Below are 20,592 nucleotides of genomic sequence, written 5' to 3' on the forward strand. Positions count from 1 at the left end.
TTTTCTCGGTGACGCTCAGAGGAAGCACGTTTGGGGTTTTCTTAATCTGTCTGGCATTGCACAGGAAGGCAGAAGCTAGCAGCACCCTTGAGATAAAAGGATGAGGGAACCAGTGACCCGTCACTGCTGGTCTCACTGGAGCCTGCAGCACAGAAACGGGCACCATGCCGCCGTGTCTGCAAGCAGACTCCTTAGGTTGCTGCCATCTCTGTTTGCTGCTCTGCCGTGATGCTGTGCCTCCCTGTGACACTGTGCCCAACCTGTGGTGGCCAGCAGCACATGGCTGACCCAAGGGAATGGTTTCTAGCCTCATTCCCAGCCTGCAACTGGGGGCACGGCAGCTGAGCTCTGCCAGTGTTAAATTCTGAGCCTTGTTCCCCTGCCTCCTTTTTCCTTCCCTTCATGCGGTTTTATACCGAGGCCGGGAATGACGGTCACATCCCCTCCGAGGAATCAACAGGCTGTGACATTTCCGGTGAGGGCAGCCATGCATTGGAGGCTGCCGGCAGCAAATCCCCCCCCCCTCCCACGGGGCTGATGGGGCAGGCAGGCTGGTGTGTCACCGGCTTTGCTAAAGGGTGTCAGCTGGGGTTTGGCATGGATTGGATGTGCCTGGTGTTGTAATCTCACCTGGAGAACACCTGGCTGCAGTTCAGCCCCCGCCACGCTTGCCTGCGCCCGTGATCTCATGGGGTTTTGTAAGCGCTGGCGGGGCACAGCCAGCCCACGGTGGGGGAGCTGCAGGGAAGGCGCAGAGCCCAGGGTGATTCAGCCAGGGATCCTCTCTCCCAGCTGAGTCAGGCTTTAATCCAGCGTCTCCGCGCCCTGCTGCAGTGGGGGATATGTCTACAAATTGCAGGAGCCCCCACAAACTGGGTCTCCCCAGCACTGCTGCCCCTTTGCCTCCCCAGCCCAGCATCATGGCCAAAACTGGCTCCTGCTGTGGCTGCTTCCTCTTTGCGGTGCTGCTGCGCACAAACAGCTGCATCGTGTCGGCCCGGCAGGCTGCGCCGCCCTGATAAATGACCCGATTCCCAAGAGCGGGGGATGGAGCTGCCAATGTACAGCTCCCTAGACTGAGGGGAGGGCAGTGGACGGCCCAGCCATGGTCTGGGGACCTCACCATGCATCTCATCTGTGCCTCCCACCAACATCGTGTCTTCCGGTGTCTTCTCTTGCCACACATAGAGCAGTACGGGTAGTGCCCAGGGTGTTTAAATCCGTAACCCCTACTTTGCAGAAAGGACCAACGGGCTCTCCCCGGGCAATGGGCTTGGGGGGTGACCGGCGGCGCTGTTGGCACTTTGGAAAGCCGTGGCCGATTCCTTGGAAAAAGAGTCCACAGAGGCTGAGCACCTGCAAATGGTGCCCACGCAAAGATGAAGGAGGGGCAGCCTCCAGCCATCGCCCACAGGCACCTATCAGCAGCCCCATGAGCTCAGTCTGGGGGCACCAGGAAATGAAATGCCGCCTAACGGGGCATTCTCCTGCCCCGTTTCTGCCCCGGCCTCCACCGGCTCTGCCCTCTCCCGTGCTGGGGCAGGGGGATGGGACAGGAAGGCCCGCATTATTTGGGTCTTGCTAATTAGACGGGAATGTTATCTCCAGCCCAGATGTCAGCTCTGACCTCCCTCTAACCTTCTTCTGGAAATTAAAACAGATGCAACTCTGTTTGTTTTAAAATAATAAAAATAAGCATTTGGGGTGAAGCAGGAAAACCTGGCCCTGGAGGTACAGCTGGGGAGGGAGGAGGGCACGCGACCAGATAAGCCTGGTGAGATATGCCAGGCTGCAGAGCTGGGAGGGACAGGCCACCCTACCCTGGGCAGAGAGCAAAGTCCCATGGCTTACGGTGGCTGTGCACGTATTTTGGGCCCTCTAACCTATATCCAGCAGCGGTGGTGGCACAGACATGACTTCCCATCCCATCCCAGCTGGGACCAGTATGTCCAGAGGTGGAACTGATGGGGAAAGTCAGCTGAGTTTGTATTTTACCTCCCTGCCTTGCTTTAGGATTTACCAAAGGGTCTCAAAAGGAGATGTTGATCCCTGGAAGAGCTCTGCCTTTCAAACCTGATCTGACTGCCTTTTGCTCATGGCACCTAAGACAGTCCCCAAATCAGTTCGGACTAAAGGGAGCTGGGTGACATGAACAGTTGGTGATTCTTGTTCTTGGTTTGTAGTGAAAACTTGGTTTATTGCCTTTCTGTAACAATCTTCTATAGCTGGGGAGCAAACTTTGCCTGGATGTAAACTGGGCCAGTCCTTTGAGCACCTCACCCTACATTAACCCAGGTATACATCTCTGTTCCCCATAGCAGATGACATTGCTTCGCTTCCTCTTTGTAAGCCCACAGCTCCGGCCTGGAGCTGAACACCAAGGAGGTCTTTACCCAGCACCCCTTGTCCTTCTGTGTCAGACATCCAGGCACCCTGGGCTGCAGCACCAAAGCTCCTAACGACAGAGGTCTGATGGCACTTCTTGCTGCAAAATGAGGAGCGGATGTGACTGGCTGAGAACAAGCACTCTTGGGCTTTCTTATTCTGCTGCAGCCTCTGTAGCTTGGGGCAGCCGCTGGTCCAGCCTTGTCCCTACCCTGCCCAGTCCATCTACACCACAGGAACAAGAGTGTGGCCCGCCCTGAACTGCCCCAAGCCCTCTCTCCACGGACGCCTCCTCATGGGGCTTTCGGCTTTGTAAGGTGGCCTGGGGGGAGCTGAGCTGCACGCTCAGCCGGCAACGCAGAGATGCCCTGTCCCTGCCTTCCTCCCCTCCCTGCCTGCAGATCATGTCCATGACCTATTTGTCAGCCTCGTACCTGACATCTCCTGTCCTTGTGGTGCATTTCCCCCACCCACAGCCTGGAGGTCATCTCAGCCTTCCCCATTTCCCATCTTTTATGAAGACTTCAGAAGGATCTCTCATCATGCTGCAATCCTGATATTGCAAAAGGCACCACTGATTTGCAGTGACATGTCATTTTGCCTACCATTATCCCCAAAACAGCAAGCAGGTAAAAGTTTTGAGGTCTTCCTTCTCGCTTACCTCCTTGCATATCACCTGCTGGCACACTGAGTAATGGGTGTTCTTTTTTATGCTCTGAAGGTTGTGCCTCACAGTTATGACATCATGGCAGTGATGCATTGCCCTTGGGCAACATCACCAGAGCAGAACATGATTTCTGTTGTCTTCCAGTCCTAGCTACCGCCTGGTACACCCTGTCTCCCCGAGCTTCAGGGTTACTGAAGCAGAGTAATAACTGAGAGGTGAGTAATCGAGAAGCTACCTGACCAGATTTAAACCTGACTGTAAACATCTTCTCTGATAACAATGGGAAGGAAGATCTGTGCCTGCTAAGGTGCAGAGCCACTGAAAGGGGAGGACAGTGCACAGACGTCCCTGGGTATGCATACGGACGGCATTCACACAGCACACATGCACTACAGCTCCGCTCACAGAATCCAGCACAGCTCCCTGGACTTGTGTGAACTGCACCCATTTTTATGACCTAAACTTCTGAGCCAATATTTACATGATAGGCAGATGCACCGACTCCCTGTGTGACACTGTGTACATGCACTAACACAGGCTGGTACTGTGCATACACACCCCAATAAACACACTCACAAAGACTCGTCCTTGTACAGGTGGGCAGAGACACCTACTCTTCTCCAGGAGGTGAGACGGACAGTTCCTCAGGCAGCTTCACCATCGTCCTTTGCATTTGCAAGAGGGACATTAACAAACTGGAGTGACTCCAGCAGAGGAGCATGAAGCTGGCCGGGGGGCTGGAGCATCTGACACATGAGCAGGAGCTGAGGGAGCTGGGTTGATTTGCAAGGAGAGGAGATGTCTTGTGAGGGGGGTTATCTAACTGCTGTCTTCCACTACCCAAATGGAGGTTATGCAGAAGGTGGAGTCAGATTGTCAGAGGTGCTGAGTGAAAGGACAAGAGGCAAGAACAGATATTGTGCATTTGCCATCCTCAGAGGTTTTCAAAACCCAGCTGGATATGGTCCTGAGCACCCTGATCTAACCTTAAGGCTGGTCCTGCTCCGAGCAGGTGGTTGGATTGGAGACCTCCAAAGTTGTCTCCTACACTACATGACGCTGTGATTTTGGTAATCCTACATGTTTGGCAAGAGATGTTCCTTAATTCAGATACTGATTGCAACCACTTGCATGTGGGATGCTGTAACATCCCTGCGACCAGCCATGCAGCTGGAGTAAATTCATTCACAGTATCACTGGAAGGCTTTCTGGCCTCTCCTGGCCTGCAATTCCCTCATAGTTTCTGACTAGCTTATGTCTGGCTGCCCATGACCATGCACTTCCAGCGCCGCTCTAGCACCCAGGCAGTCAAATGGACCAAGAAAATGATCAAGCTGGAAACATCTCTCTCTCTTTTGGTTCAAGTCTGTTTCCAGCTGGATCAGCTGGCTGTGTCATCTGGGACTGGCAGTGGGAGTGTGAAGATCAGAGGAGGGAGGGGAACAGGACTTCTTCCTTTGGGGGCTGCTCAGACTTGGGTTGGCTTTGCGCAGCCGTCAAGACCCAACCCTGACCCTTGTGAAGCTGAGGAGGAACACGATGTTCCACCCTTGTAGGTTAACCTAACCCACATCACTGATCCCGGGGGAAAGGGTGCACAGTTTCTCTTTCTTGAGCCACAGACAACCTGCAAGCAGTGAAAGGGTGGCTGTTGTGGTAAGCTCAGGAGAGGGGGGAATCACCTGAAATCACTCCCACCTGTGAACCACTCCCAGAGCTCCTGCCCTCCTTGGCTATTAAAATATGTGGCTTGAGAACTATAAAAACTCAGTATGTGGTAGGGAAGGTCATTACAGCTGGCAGCTCATGTACCTCTGTGTCAACCTGGGTGTCTGAGAACTGGTAAGCTCATGTGGTAGCATCTAGCCCACTCAACCCTGTGTTTCTGTGACTTGTACATCGCCACGACTACAAGAAGCGTGGTATAGAGGAAGCTCTTGGCGCCTGCTTCCTCTCTTATAAAGCAGAGATAACTGCCTCCTGGAGTGCTAAATATGACTGGTTTTGGTAAAGGTTGCCGAGGGCTGTCAGTCAGCGCATGCTTTGTTCTCTGAAAGGCCAGCCTTCTGCAGCTTGCATGCGGCGTGGCTAATCCCTGCCTCCCGCCTGCTGCTCCTTCCCAAAACGTGATAGTGTTTGCAGAAGGAGGTGGGTGCTGTGACATCTTTTTTTTTTTTTTTTTTTCCCTCTCCCATTGGGAGAAATTGAGTCACGCTGGCGTGATACCCTATGGGCTGGCAGCAGGCTCAAAAACAGAGTTACAGCCCGAATCACTGTTCACTGGAACCCCCTCCTTTATCCCAGCCACCATATGCATGTGGCTTAACTTTTTATGTCCTTGGTTTAATGAACTTGTGTCAGGAATTTTATGTGCATAGCAACCTTATCTGATGACAGTGACATTTTTAGCATGTTTATGTTCAGTTTTATTTGTAACCAGTTTCCAGCATAGTTCAGCTGGGTGGATTGGACGGGGTTGAAATGTGTAAGAAAGAACCCAATGCGCACACTGGCAGCTCAGTCAGAGATACTGGGGGGCTCTGAAGCACATCCAGAGGCAAAAGGATCTGTAACGGAGCTTGTGTATCAGATTTGCCAGCTGCAGCCTTTCACACACTCGCTAGTGTCTGACAAGCAACACTGGGGGGGCCGAAGGGAGGGTTGTTTGTTTTTCCTTTCTTTTTTTCTTCCGGTTCTCAGTACTATCACAACCAGATGGGAATAGGTTTCCCACGTCGGATGTGGGGGACTCTCCAACCCAGTGCTCCCAGATACCCACAACATTACAAACGCAGACGCTTCTACTTCACCACAGCTCCAGCTAGTAGGAGGTATGGGGGAGAAAGGGAGGGGAGCCGGGTCATTTTGTAGTTTGAAATTTAAACAGCTGGATTCAGCAAGGGTTCCCAGGGTTTTTCCCGGGAAGGAGGTCAGCGGCTTGTGCAGGCAGATAGCCTGGGAGCAAGCATCAGGAGTGCCCCTTGAGGCTCCACCTCCGCAGCTCTGCCTGGAGCGGAGCGCTCTTGCCCATATTAGGCTGTGGTTGTCACAACGAAAAAGAGCCATAAATAGTTGCATGATCATTACCTGCCTCACTCTGTGCGAGACTGGGCACCTTCCCAAGTCAGACTCTTCCTGCTGGTGGCTTCCAGGGCTCCCCTCCCCAGCTCCAGGAAGGCAGTGTTTCCCATGTCTCTGCTCACCGGTGTGCAAGCCCAGGCCACCAGGTCCAATTTCTCCAGGCGCTCTGCCCTGCGCGACTCCTTGCCTTGGATTGTTCAAAGTGTAGAAAGCCTTCTGCTTGAGACTGTTCACTTGCTTTACAAAGTGCTGCGGGAGGGGGGCTGCGGCTCATATGTCTATGTGCCTTTCTTCAGCTGCTCGTGGGCCAAAAGTTTCCTTAGTTTGAAGGGTGCCACTTTCATTCTTCAATTGAGAGTGTAAGTACAGGGGAAGGTGTAGGAGGAGAAAGAAAAACTGTACAGCAGGGCAAAACTAGACACTAGCAGAGACTGCAAGCAGCCCTATGCAAGATGTTGGTGCTTGCTTCTTTTCCATCGTGTGAGATCCCACAGGAAAGGATGCATCCAGGCAGGGGACTGCATGGCAGGGAAGGAGCTGTGGTGACCAGCATGTAGGCAGGGATCGTGCCACCTTGCTGAGCTTGGCCCTAATCCCATAGCATGGCTGGGGCACTTCTCTTGCAGGGTCCCCTGCACCCTACACAGCCCCTGGGGACCTGAGGCACATGGGGGCACACAGTGGGGGAGACTTAGCTGTGCCGTGCAGCCCCTGCTCTTGTTGTCGAGGGAGGAGGCTGTCCTCAGGGTCTTATGCTTAGTATGTGAGCCTTCAAATGGCCACCTTCCCGCAGCTTTTCTCCCTAGGAAAATGATCTTCGAAGGATGTATGGCCCTTTCTGAGATGCAGTGCGTTCCCACGGGGAATACCTAAATGCAGAGGACACCTTGCTGTCTCGTGGAAGGAGAAGCTTATCATGATGAGGAAGACACTATGGGCTGAGCAGCAGCAAAGTCCTAGACCAGCAGTCAGGAGACCTAGTGTATCCGTCAGACAATTATTTGCCTGTTTCCTGATGTGGCTGAGTTTTACTTCTCCCCCCTTTCTCAATTTTTCTCTAAGTAATGAAGCAATTCATTGTCAGTGCATATTTTAAACACTGACTCTCTTGGTTCCTGTCTTAGACCCAGCACACACTTCCCAAAAGTTTCCTGTGGGCCCCAACTACAGCAGTTTAAACATTTTCCATCATATGTGAAGCAGCTCTGTGCTGCCATGGGGTCCTTGGTTCTCTGACTTCACTGGTCAGTTGGGGTAGTATCCTGCACCCAGCTCCTGCCTGGGACCTGCTGCAGGCACTGGGGCCATTCTCAGCCTTTCTTCACTTCTGATTGCTCTCTCACACTGAATTTGTCTGGTCTGTTTGAGCTTGCAAGCTCTTTGGGGAAAGCAACAGGAGCTGATCTTGGCTTGAGAATCAGTCTGCGCTACTGCAATGCAGTGAGAAAGGAGGACTGTGGTTTGATGTGCAGCAATAAAGGGGGGAATGCCTATCTTCACTAGGTATCTTCACTAGACCATCCTCAGTCTCTTCCAGAGAAGAGAGGCAAGGTTGTTCCCAATGAAAACTGCTATGTTTGGTAAGCTGCCACTGAGAATTATGAGTTTTCCCCTAGACGGTCTTTTCCAGGTCTGCTGGCAGGCCAGGAGACACAGACCCCGTTGGGACTGTAGCTTGAGCTACTCTTTCCCCAGTCCCACATAAACACTGCTCCCCTGCTTTCTAGGCAGCTCCTTGGATGCAAAGGCAACCTTCAGGGAACACAGATGTAGCCCCTCATCTACGCTTGAATATCTGGGTGCCTTCTACATTGTAAAGGTCTTGGGCAAACAGCACTATCATAGGCGACAAGAGAAGTGTGACACTGACTGGAAACTGAATCATAACGTGCTTCTCCTGATACTGTGGGTTAAAGTGCCTTGCTCGACCTTTCTCCAGAAATTCAAGAGAAAACAAGATTAGAGAGCAGTAGTGTGAAAGGTTTCATGCCAATGCAGGGTGTAAAACTTTTAGCATTAAATGGCAGTTGTCCTTATCGTACAGTTTTCCATCATTGGGAGTGCGTCTTTTTGAGGCAGAAGGACTTCCCCAAGCCCCTGGGTTTCTTCCTTCCCTTGCCGGGAGGCGGAGGGAGGAGGAGGGGTACCAGTGCCAGGGTGGCTGGCGCTCCCCTGCGAGACAGCTCGGTGCCAAGAGGTGAGGTCATTGCCATCAGGATGAAGCGTAGTTGGCAGGGAGGAGGGCAGAGGCCTCTCCCTTCCCAGCTGTTGTGTGTCTCTGTGTCTGAACGCACACCAAGCTGCCAGCCAGGATACCGGCAGGCAAAAAGATGTCCTGCAGGCCAAGCAGGGCCCTCTTTTTAAAGCAAACTTTGCTTTGCAAATGGAATGGATGGAGAGGGTCTGGAAGAATTACAGCTTGCAGCCCCTCTCGCTTTCCTCCGTTTCCTCCTCCTGCGGGAGAGAGGGTAGCACTCATTTCAGGGCACGCAAATCCAGATCAGGTTCTTTCCCATCCCCAGGCATTTACACCCAGAATCACTTCCAGGGGACCATAATCTAGATTTTCAGTTTTAAAGGAGACTTTGTAGTGATCTGAAAAGACCTTGGGCTCCTGTATCCTGAAGAAGCACAAAAAAAGGCATCTTTAAGTGCTTCTAATTATACCTTTTTTTTTCCCCTCCCGCTTTACATATTTTCCTGCTTGGGTTTTTTTTTTACTTTTCTTTGCTAATTAGAAGACTAATTTTAGAAATTAGTCTTGTCCACTCTGGAAAACTAATAGAAAATTAGTAAAAACGTGGTAACATGAAAACGAAAGTAAGCCTGGGGAAAGGCAATTGTTTATAACTGGGGGGTTTTGTTAACTCCTGTGGCTAATTAACACACTACAAAGGGGAGCCTTTGTTGAAACTTCCACACCCTGCTTTCTCAATTAAGGTACAAGAGAGATCATAATAAAAAGAGCTCAGAGACAGCTGGTATGTCTCCTAGCAAAGCCAAACCTGATTTAGCATTCCTTAAATAAAAAATAAAAAAAAAAAATTAAAAATACACATACGTTCTTTTCCTGCATATGATTCTTTTTTCTCCACGTAATGCAAAGCTCTTTCTCATGGATTCCTAGTGGGAACAAAAACCTTAAATTATGATCCTCATTGCTGATGTGTTTTTAGCCCACAGGAAAAAGGGGCTGAGATGATTATTTTCAGGGTTATGATGGCTGCTAGAAGAAACTTTGCAGGAAAGCTGAATCATCGGGTGAGCATCTTGTTTTCATTTTTTTGTGTTTTGCTATCCCACATCTAAGGGGTGGCTTATGAAAATTCAAAAGGCTTTTATACGTGTACATTCCTCTATAAAGAGTCAAAGAATTATAGGCCTCTGTGCTGTCTTGCAATTAGCCACAAACTTATGTACAGGTGTGTGTTTAAAGTTCAGTGTTAGATGCAGTTGTAATCAGGAGAATGGTAGAGTAGCAAGTGGTTTAAGGATGCTTTTACACCATGTGTAGACAGAAAAGACAAGGAGGGAGGGGGCAGGATTTACCACAGGTTGAATGCCTTGACCCACTAGGTAGAAGAGAGCAGAACTATCTTCTTATTTCGTGCTTTAGATTTGTATCTGTAACTCAAAGTCCGAATATTCTCTTCCACAAAAAGCTTTCTAACCTCTTTTTTTTTCCTATGCGGGTGCAGAAGGCAGGAGTGCCTGCAGGACTCCTTCCATCCCAGCCTAACACAAGCTGCTACCTCACGTAGAGGAACTTCACAAGAAGCCCCCAGGCACCTCTGTCCTGTGGGTTTGATTCCTCTAACACTTTCCTGTCTCTTGGTAGCTAAGAAATATTGCAGAGCAGGTGCTAGCCTGCAGTTGGGAAGCTCAGTAGCCTTCTACTCCTCAGTGAAGTATTGATTTTTGACAGGAATTGTGTGTTATGCAAACATGTAGGATGCCCAGTGAGTTACTTTCTTTGTTCCAGAATAATCCCAGGAAAGAATGCTTTGCTAAATGGAAAAGACGGTGACTGTGTTAAATGGAGCTCCTCTGCATCTCCGCTAAAAGGTGGTTTCCCACAGTGATGGCACCTCATGTATCTCTGTTGGTATTTTCTTACATCCTACAAAGCTAACGCCTCAGTAAGTCCCGGCTAAGTGACAGCACTGCCTTCTGTGCCAGTGCTGTCAGCTCAGTCTTCTGGTCCATCCACCTGACCCAAACATGGGGCTGAGAATAAGGGCAATGAACGGATCTTCTTTGTGCCCAGCTTCCTGCACTGGCCCATATGTTTCTGAAGGCAGAGCAGACCGGCAAAGCTGTACAGAACAGTTCATGCTGACAGTGGGAGGCCGGAGGAGCTGGGAGAATTGAGGAGGCTCTCAAGGGAACAGGAAAAAAGTCCCAAATGTGGGAGGGAATCTTGGCAGAAATGAAAGGGGGGTTGTTGAGCAAAGCATGCACTGGCTCCAGACGCACAGAGCTTGCAATATGTTACGCTGAGAATCTGTGGGTGTGTTTATAAGACCTGCTGCTGACTTGCAAGCACAAAGGATATAGCCTCCTCTTATCAGAAAAATGTGGGCTTCTGTCTTTCAGAAGAGGGAGAATGAATGCTTGCGTAACTTCACATTGAGTCTTCCTTCTGGTTGCAGCCTGAAAGAATGGTCCCAAAGTTTGGCTTTGACTGGATCGACTTTGGTTTCTGGCAGACAAAAGTGGTGTCTTTAATTGTGGCAGGCCATAAACGAGTTAGTTCTCCTGCAGTTCCCACAAGAAAGCTACAATGAGAATCTGGATGACTTTCTACAGCACTGGAAAAATCCCTTGTTCCTAGCATCTCTTGGGCATACTAGAATATTTCAAGCTAGTTTCACTTTGTCCTCAGCCAGCTCCCTGGAATGAGAACCACAGAGCCACTTCATTTGAGCAAATATTTGGCCTTGATTACTATTGCAGGCTGAGCCCAAAAACAAACAGCAAACATGAGGTAAGCTGAAAGGCACCATTAGTGGAGCAAAAGCTCATACAGTAACCTCAGGAAAGCCGCAAGCTGGAAGTAGGGGTGCTCTCATGTTTTTGTAGGGAGGAAAAAAATAAGGGGATGCTGAATTCCTGCTATAGGAAGATGCCTGGGGAGAGGAAGAGGGAAGCAAACACCCAGTTAGATGTCTTTTGCTTAGAGGTCCGTAAAAGTGACTGATGCTGAAAAGCAATTAAAACAATGAAAAAAAAATGTGAACTAGCTAAACACTACGACCTTCATGTATTCTCTGAACTTAGTCCTCTTTTCCAAATAGCATAGTCACCCTGCTACTGAATTCTGGGTTCTGTGAAAACATGGCCCAGCCTGAGACACAGGGAAGAAAAAGAGAAGCACAAGTGGCAGAAAGCTCTCAACAGCTCTACCTTATCAGGATGAATTAAACAGCGTTTAGATGGATTTGTCAATCTCTTTAAAGTATTTTTTCCTTATCAATATCTGACCCAAGCCTGGCAAGTACGTTTGCTACCTGAGCACCACAAGCACGACAGGTGCAGGGTGACAGAGGGGCTGGGGAGGGATGTTATTCTGCTTTCTGCTTATCCTCTGCTGAGTAAGAAGAATGCCCCCAGGCCCTTCTAAACTCAGGAATCTGAAGCATTTCTTACCCCCTCTGAGAAAGGGAGAAGGAAAAGGAGGTATTTGAGATATTAATAAAGGATCCCTAGCAATTGTTGAACCAGGGAGCTGAGAGGCCAGGGCAGACAAGCCTAAAATTACATGCATCATACTTGCTGAATTATCACTGAAGGAGCTAGGCTGTAACGGATTGTGTGAAAATGCTCAGTTTGTTTTCTGCAGCAAAGAGCTGCCGTGCTTATTTAAGGCAGGTATCAGGTTGTGCTCTGCTGGCATTTTGGACAAGTCTGGGGAGGCCCAAGGCAGAAAACTCTGGGGGCAAAGATACTTCTGCTGGATGGCTTGCATTCCCATTGGCCCTGTTGTATAACGGTGTTGGATGCCAGCTTTCTCCAAATTTAAAGCTGAATAGAAAATAGTGAGCAGCAAGAGAACAGGACCAGAGGAAACAAGGTTAGGAAGGGGATATACTGAACTAAAAAAATGCCCGTTGCTTAGCATTGTGCTTGCATTTAGATGGCAGAGATGATTATATCAGAATTCCTTGGAGGTAAAGAGCTCTGGGCCATTATTCTTAGTATGTCAGATTGGGAATGTGGTGTCTCTAACCATGCATAATGGAGCTGTAATCCCATCTCAGGGTTTGGAGGAACTCACAAGCTCCAAGAAGAGCTTTCCTCTGCCTAAGACAGAAGCTTTCATTTAGGTGTGTATCTGAGGATACTTCCATGACTTCAGTCAGAGCACAGCTGTTTGATAACCTGCTTCCCCAATAAAGGTCCCTTCTACAAGATGGTATCACTCCCATTTTATTGAAAGGAGGGACTCTGGCACAAGCTCAATATACTTACTGCGCTACATAACCAATGAGTAGAGATTTATGCCTCTGAACGGTATCCCAAACGAGCAGTGGTGCTGTATCTAAATGCTTTGTTTTTCAGCTGCAGATCTTGTCATTAATGTGTTAAGACAGTAAAAACATGTTCCTCTCTTACTAAAGCTGAAGCAAGAACCACAATGAGGGAGCGGGAGTTCGGCAGGTTGTTCACACGGGACTGTGTGGGTGGAGGGTCAGGGAGAGGTGAGAAGTAGAATAACGGTTTTAAATGCTAGAGTATGCCAGGTACGGCTCCTCCCCTCCTCCCTGGTCTTGGGGGGCAGGTATAGTTCCTTCTTAAATTTTCTCCATCAGCGAAGTCAATCTGAAAGACTCCTGCCACAGTGCCTCAGTTTAATCCCTTCGGTTGTGCTGATGCATCTCTCTGTGGGCCTATAAACTAGATCAGTGAACTGATCTTTTTTCTTAACCTTCTTTTTTAACTCTACTTCAGTGATGCAGTTTACAGTATGGCTTTTGAAACATCTGCATCAGCACCGCTGGAGCAATAGTAAACTATGACACAGTACTAGGAACAAATGGCTAGTGGGAGAAGAGACATCTTAAACCAGCTTCGCTGATGAAGAGGGCATGATGGAATCGCACCCCGACACATGAAAACGAGCCAATTAAACCATACCTTTTCCACAGCCATGCCAGAAGTTGGGTAGTCATGCTAAAGGTAACATCATTCTGTAAGAAAAAGGCTACTCTCCTCCTAACATCTGCTACTGGCTGCTTCTGAGGCAGGCTACCGGGCCGCATCTCCCTTAGTGTGGCACAGCGCGGCTCTTTTATGTCAGCTGCTCCTGGTAAAATTTGGATGAACAGAGCTAGAACTTGGGCTTAAATGGTTAGTCACTAAATTTGTAAGCTCTGACCCCCCAGTGGAAACATCACTTGCTTTCACTCCTTTCACATCTTAAGTTCATGTCTTTCCACCTTCTGCACTCTCACAGTTTGGATTTGGCATTTGTTACAGGAGCAGAACAATAAAGAACTGGTATAAGGGGAAAAGGAAGTTATGGGCTAAGAGATGGTGCCTAAATTGCAGACAAATTTCAGGTTGTTTAGAGGACATAGGCATGAAGTCCACAGGCATGTGGCTTTCTTCTACAGACCCACCTCCAAAGAGCCATTTCCTTCTGTTACAGTACATGAAAACCCTTCAAGTTCTCATCTGCATTTATAGCTGCTGCTTTGCATGGGTGTACATATTAAAGCGACTCCAGATCTGCCTTTTTTGAGAAACTCTAATTATGAATATGCACTGAAACTACTGATGTTTCAAGCTTTTGCAAAAGCAGAGCTCAGGCTTCTTAGCAATACCAGATTGTGACATTCTCCAGATCTGTACACGTGTGGTTTCTGTCTAAAGCCACTGTGGTTAGCGTTTAGCAATGTGACTTCTCTGATGAAGTAAACACCTTTTGTCCTGTCACTCTTCTTGTTTCACTCTCTCAAGCTTGTCAGTAAGAAACTAGTTTTGGAAGAGATTTCTTCTGCCTCGCAAAGCATTGGAAATTATTCACCAAAATTAATTTAGCCACTTTACCTGTTTGTCAGATATAGAAATCAAATGTCCCTGCACTTATTGTTGATCACAGAAGTGCAGGCTTCTCCCAGGCATTGCTGTTTGTCAACAAACTTAAGCCCAATTGTCTTGGATTAGACCAGTGTAGGGGAAAATGCTGTAGTTCAGCAAAGTGGGCATTTGCTTGGTCTGCAGTTAAGACTGGGAAATTGAAGAGGCACCTCTGGATGCTTGCTGCTTAGTAGATTTTTTTCCCCTCTAGAAATACTACGGTACCATTAATTTACTCCCACCAAACTGGTAAATCTGTCTGCTGTTGAGATGACATTTTTCAGAATTCAATGACCATTACAGGTTTGTTCTTCCAAAGGATGCTGGCTTGCAAACATCGACGGAAAATGTGAGTGAAGTTGATCAGAAGGATCCAAATAAACATCCTGTGAATTTGTAGAAAGTAACAGATGTATAAAATTAATAAGATAGGTTTTTTTAGTCATACGTCTTTCTCTCTGAGGTGTGTCTCCTTTCCTGGGTAACTTCCTGCCACGAAATCAACACAAAAAAGTGTTGCACTTATTTTCAAAGTAATCAAGCTACAGAAAACAGCCATTTCAAATCTCACTTGCCTCAATTACCACACATCTACTAATCTGGCCATGAGGGAAATTTTGACAAAGAGTTTTCAGAAAAGGTGGGATACACTTTTTGTTAAGGGAAAGGATGGTGTAAACCTGCAGCAATCTTTGTTCTGAGCTCAGTTTTGATGCTTTACTGCTGAAGTCATCAAGAAAGTTTTTATATTGATTAAACAGGAGCGGGACCAGGTTCTCAAATTTGAAAAAGAAAGGAAGAAAATAAATGCCAAACCTTAAGAAGACAGTCCAGCCTGACCTTAGATTTAAATCTTGGCATCAGAAAGAGCACAGTACATATCAAAGTATGACAGTCAGGAAAGAATAAAAAAAAATTAAAACGCCCAGTATCATACGCTCTTCAAAAATGACTTTATGGCAGCCTTTTTATGTCTGCATTTCATGCTTGCAGTCATTATCTTTTATTTCCCACATTACTACTGGTGTTGGTTCATTATGCCTTTTGTATTTGCTTTCCCAGCTAAGATCTGCTATTTTTCTCATTTAAAAGCTTCATTTAGACTTGATACTGACTGCTTTGCTTCGCTTACCTTTCCTTTCTCAACCACCTGGCTGAAGAGGCAACCTCTCCTGTTCTTAAAAAGCTTTTGAGATATGTAGTTACCTCCAGTGTTTTCATTCTGCTTAACTTTCATGGGAGAATTCAAACCCCTCTTTTTCAACCAGTAAATATCCTTTCTATATGTTGGCAATTTTTTTTTCATGGATCAAAATGAGTCACTGGATACTGCAGTTCGTTTCACCATCTAAGGTATCTGGTTACATAGGTATCTCTGGTTGTCACAGTTCCAGCTTCCTTTCATTTTCTGCCTTGATGTACCAGTGAAGACCTGTCCTGTATGTTCCCTTCTCGCTGCCAAATTAAATTCTCATTCCTGTTTTGTACGTGTATTTACATTTTTCATCTCTGCCGTTAACAATGACAACTCTATCCCTGATACTCAGCTGTACAAACCTTTCACTGATTTCTCCCACAGCCTTTTGTGTCTTGAGACACAAAGGTCTAGCATTGTCATCCAAACTGCTGCAGTGAATCTTTCTAAACCTGAAGTGTTTCACTTGGACAAGGGATGCTTACTCAAGACACTTCTCCGCTAATTTCTCTCTTTATTCAAGCCTCTTTCACTTCATTTGCCTCTTCCACTTGTAACTTGGATATTGTCATCAGTAAGCTTCACCTTGCATTTTCTGTCATTGGCACCTACATCTGCAAATCTGCCCTCCCCACAGAAAGTAGGAAGCCCCAAAGGGAGGGAGCCTTGCATTTCTGCATGCTTGTAAAATGTGCAATAAACCTCATCTGCATAGCTGGATCTAACATCTGGACTCATATATGTTGTAATCTTTTCAGGACTTTCGTCTTGCATCTTGGCTACCACTTCCTCCTTTTTCCCCTGTACTCGTCTTGAAGTTCACCATTGAAGAGGACTGTGCAAACAGGCAGAACTACACCACGTCTAACTTTTATTGGCGTGCCTTTCTTAATCCATTTCGAGCCTTTTTTAACATACACACTGGCTGTTCAGGCACCTCTGCAGCATCAGGGGCTGCTTACGCTGGTGCTTCTGCTTGCCTCAGTTCTGTCCCTTTATTGGATGAAAGGAAATTCTGACTTGCATCTTCCTATCGCCGTTATTTTGCACTCTAAGACAACAGGGTTGGGTGGGGACTTCTTGGCCGGGTGAGGATTCCCGCCCCCCCCCCCCCCCCCCCCCCCCCCCCCATTTCCGAGGACTTCTGGCATGGCCTCCGGAGGACGGGGCCGCAGCCCACCGCCCTGCTACCGCAGGCTGACCCCGAGCTCCCTTCCCCCAGGCCCGGGGGCCCTCCGGGGCCGGCCGACCGCAGCCCCTCCACAGTGCCAGCGAGGCAGCGCTTCCGGAGGGGCAGAGGCTGGCGCGGGGCATTGTGGGGCTGGCCTGGCACGGCCTGCCGCGGGGGGTTGTGGGAGCGCCTTGGCACGGCTCGACTGGCGGGAGGAGGAGGGGAGCGGGGAGCTGGGCCAGGCCCCGTGGCCGGCGGGGGGGAGGCCGGGCCGGGCCGCGCCGCCCGCCCCTCCCGAGCCCCTCGGCGGCTGCCTCTGCCGGCCGCCGCTGCGCCCCGCCCGAGCGGCTGCGGGGCTGGGCTGGCCCGCCGAGGGGCGGGGCTCGGCGCGCGCGCCCAGGCGTTGCTAACGGCAGAGGGCGCGAGGCACCGCCCCCTTCCTCAACGGCTCGCCCCTTCCTCGACGGCTCGCCTGCGGCCGGCTCCTATTGGCGGCGGCGGCCGTCAGCTCTCTGCACCCCGCGCCGCCATTGGCTGGCGGTGCGGCGGGGGGGCGGGACGGCGGCGTTGCTGGGCCGCGGCGGCCCCTCCCGGCCGGGCGCCTCGTAGTGCCGGTGAGCGAGAGGCGGTCGCGGTGCCTGCGGGAAGAGCCGGCAGCGTGAGGACGCCACTCTCTCGCCGCGAGGAGCGCAGCCGCCGCCGCGGCGTTTCCCTCCCTCCGCCGTAGCCGGGCTCAGGTGAAGCCGGTCGGGTGGGGCGGTGGGCGCGGGTGGCCCCGGTTTGTCCCCCCTGGCGCCGCGCTTCCCCCTTTCGCGGGTTTCGCGCCTCTTTGTCCGGCAGGGCGAGGAGGTGCCGCTCTCCCGCCGCTCTCCTCCGCCTTCCCCGCGGAGCCGGGCGGGAGGCAGGCAGGCAGCCGGGCTGGGCGCCGACCTGCCGTGCCTGGGGTGCTCCCCGTCCCCCCCGCCCGCCCTCTCTCCTTCGGGGGCGTGTGTGCCGCCGCGCCGTGAGCCGCACGGTTGCGTTATGCCCAGGGAGTTGCCTCTCTGCACGCCCCGCTAACTGGCCGCCTCGGAGGTGGGGTGGCGTTATTCGCGCTCTTTTTGCCCGGACCGTCCTCTTCTCCCCTCCCTCCGGTGCGTCTCCCCCCCCTTTCCCCCCTCGCGTTTAAGTGTCCGTCCTTTGGAAGTAACGGGTAGGGAAAAATGGGACCGCTTGGCAGCTGTCAGTGCTGTAGCCTGAGTCACAGGCTGACAATCCTCCTGCAGACATTGCAATGGGCTTGGCTTCCGCCCTCAGATCTCGACTTCCTCGTTCGGTTTGGTCTGTGCAGCGAAGCCAGGAGAGAGGGAGGAGGGAGTGACAGGGCAAGATGAAGCTTGCAGTAAAAACTCTTGCAGATAGCTTGTGCTTTCAGGCATCACCTCCAACCGAGTAGGAAAAGTTCTCTGGCTTTTAGTGATATCGGTAGCAACCTGTCTCTAGTAGGTGTGGAAAGTAACAAGTTTCGTAGCCCCCGAGGGTGGTGTGTACCCAGTGGGTTTAATAAGGATTTGCCTAAACGCAGGGTGAAATGAGTTTTAAAGCAATAACGTGCTTCTGGTAATAAAGTGGAATTTTTCAGAAGTAAAGTGCATTGGTCGGGAACCTCTTTATGCAGTGGCTGTTAAATTCCTTTCGGTTTTTCCTCCTTATGGTTCTTTTCCTTCCTCCTTTTTTTTTCTCTTGAAACACCATTTGTGCTCTTCATCTTTCTTCTTCCATAGGTTTTTCTTCTGTATCCTATGTTGTGATGTCCTGAGCCGCACTCCATCAGAGTGGACTAAGAACCTAAGCTTTTTTCTAAGTGAGCAGGTCTGTCCTAAACAGAGTAATCTCTCAAGTAATGCATAAGAAATTTATGCTTCAGACTTGAAGAGATACTGTAGTAGATGGACTTTGGCCTGCAGACTGTGATTAGTGTGCCTCTGCCCTACACTATAAAGAAATGTAAGTTAATTTGCATGGAGGCTGTTGAACCATGGCTTGAAAGATTATATTACACATCCTTAACTCTCATGTACATCTCCTGTCCGTAAGCCTAGATACAGTAAAGTTTTAACTCCAAAGTAACAGTGCTCTAATCAGTTACTGCTTGTGTAAAGATGCTTTTGAAATTAGTCACTAGGTAACACTGTGACTAAGTTCACTTATCCGTGGCATTCCAGTAAAAATGGCAAATCATGGTGCTGATATGTATTGACTCATAGATGCACTGTCTGCGACTGTAGCACTCTCTCCCAAAGTTTAAATGAGATAAGCGAATACTTTTGTTAACTAGAAAGTTGTAATGAGGGGGAAGCAATTGATAAATGTAACTGGAGCTGCCTTAGCACAGAAAAGTTTTGAAGTTGTTAACCACAATTGCCAAAACTGTATAAACACAAGATTGTGCTGCTAATTTGACCTTGTAAAAATAACTAGAGTGAAATTGTGCAGCAGTTCTGTGATGCTCCATGTCAGGTGGAACGGTTTGAATTGACGTGTTCTCCTTCTTGATGGCTTTATTTGTTGCCCTTACACATAGCGTGTGCACTGTCCTTCTGGAGGCAGACAGGCAAAATTTTCAGTAACTCTAAGGTAGCTGCAAAATTGCTAGTAGTGGATAGAAATGGATGTCTGAACTTCTCATATTTATTGGAGAACCTGGAACCTCAAAGTGAGCATGACCAGCACCAAGCTGGTGAGTTTTGTAATTCTTTTTTTATGGTGCCATGTCTTGGATGCTTGACTTGTGTAGCCAAGATCTGATTTTGGAAGTTCTCTGGAGAAGAGACTTTGACCTCAAAGTTTGCTCTGCCAGGTAGCATGTGGCTGTTTCTGTTTAAACAGGAAGACAAAATAGTCAGGTTCTGTCTGTCCCAAGAAGAATGGGTGTAGAAACTGAAGGCCTTTTATTGGACTTTGTTTGCATAGATTGTTAGGATATTCCTACCGTGGTTCTGGGATTATTTTTTTTTCTTTCAAAATATTCTTGTAAGAAAAAAATTGCCAGGGTGATATTTTCATCTGAGGAGAAAAAGAAAGAATAAGCTTTTTTTCATTATTTCCTCTAGGTGGATTTTTATATACTTCAGAATGTTTTAAGAAGACAAATAGGTTGTGAGAGCTACACCATAATCTTTTAAGTGAATCGGTAACGAATGAGTAGTAATAATAATTAAAAAAACTGAATAAAATTACTTGTCCAGTAAAGTTGTAGGAAAGAGAAGAATTTCTCACTTAGGAGGCTGAAATAATCTGTGTTGTCCAGCACATTATTTTGTTATTATGAAAAATGTTGGAGAGTGTAGCTCTCCAACAAACTGTATAGTGGGGTGGTAGCTCTAATACTCATGTTTGAGTTGAAAACTGTCTGGTGGAGTCAGATCCCACAGGTGCTTAAATCTCTTTGCAGCAGTACTTGGCACTGCACGTATTTCTACTACAAATGCTGAAACTTACATTTATCACTGCAACAAACTATCTTGAAAACTTGAACTGTTATTATCTTGGCAGGGCTTTAAAAATAATGTACTAAATATTTATCATAACTAATAATTCACAGGTTGGTCCTCTGTCAGATTATTCACATCCAGGTACAAGGGAGTGTATGTATATTGGCATGGCTACTAACTACATAAGAATATACTTCAGTTGTACTGGGAGATTAAAGTAGTCTGTCTATACCCCAAAATTCGGGTTTTGTTCTGTTAATCTCCATGATAATGAACAGATGGGACAGGACATGTATTGTGATTTCCGAACCAATTCTGCTGAATCTTCTGCTTCTACCCCCATCCCTAGGCCTGTGTCTTGCCCAGATTTATGTCATTTATGAACTGGTGTGACTATAATAGGGTGAGATTATAAGTGGACACACTGGAGGTACAGGAACCTATCTGGTTAATGCAAGGTTTACCAAAAGGGGAAGTCAAAGTTAAGGTTATCTTATCCCCCACCCCTGTGTACTACGTCTGCTTTCTTGCCTGGTAA

General features: G+C 48.6%; 1 protein-coding gene across 2 annotated transcripts in view; it reads left to right on the forward strand.

Moving 5' to 3' along the window:
• Nucleotides 1–17,160: 17,160 nt before the first annotated feature.
• The window catches only part of MYH9 (myosin heavy chain 9), a 72,036-nt gene continuing 68,604 nt past the window's right edge, over nt 17,161–20,592 (forward strand). Inside the window, exon 1 of one of the 2 annotated variants that reach the window (XM_087763821.1) lies at nt 17,161–17,318. The gene's annotated coding sequence lies outside the window, so the exon portion shown is untranslated. The remainder of the gene's footprint in view (nt 17,319–20,592) is intronic. The other variant, XM_087763822.1, reaches the window with a different exon arrangement.

This window comes from Nipponia nippon, unplaced genomic scaffold (assembly GCF_047370975.1).
Source record: "Nipponia nippon isolate SJK-2023a ecotype South Korea unplaced genomic scaffold, ASM4737097v1 scaffold_3, whole genome shotgun sequence".
Lineage (NCBI taxonomy): Eukaryota > Metazoa > Chordata > Aves > Pelecaniformes > Threskiornithidae > Nipponia > Nipponia nippon.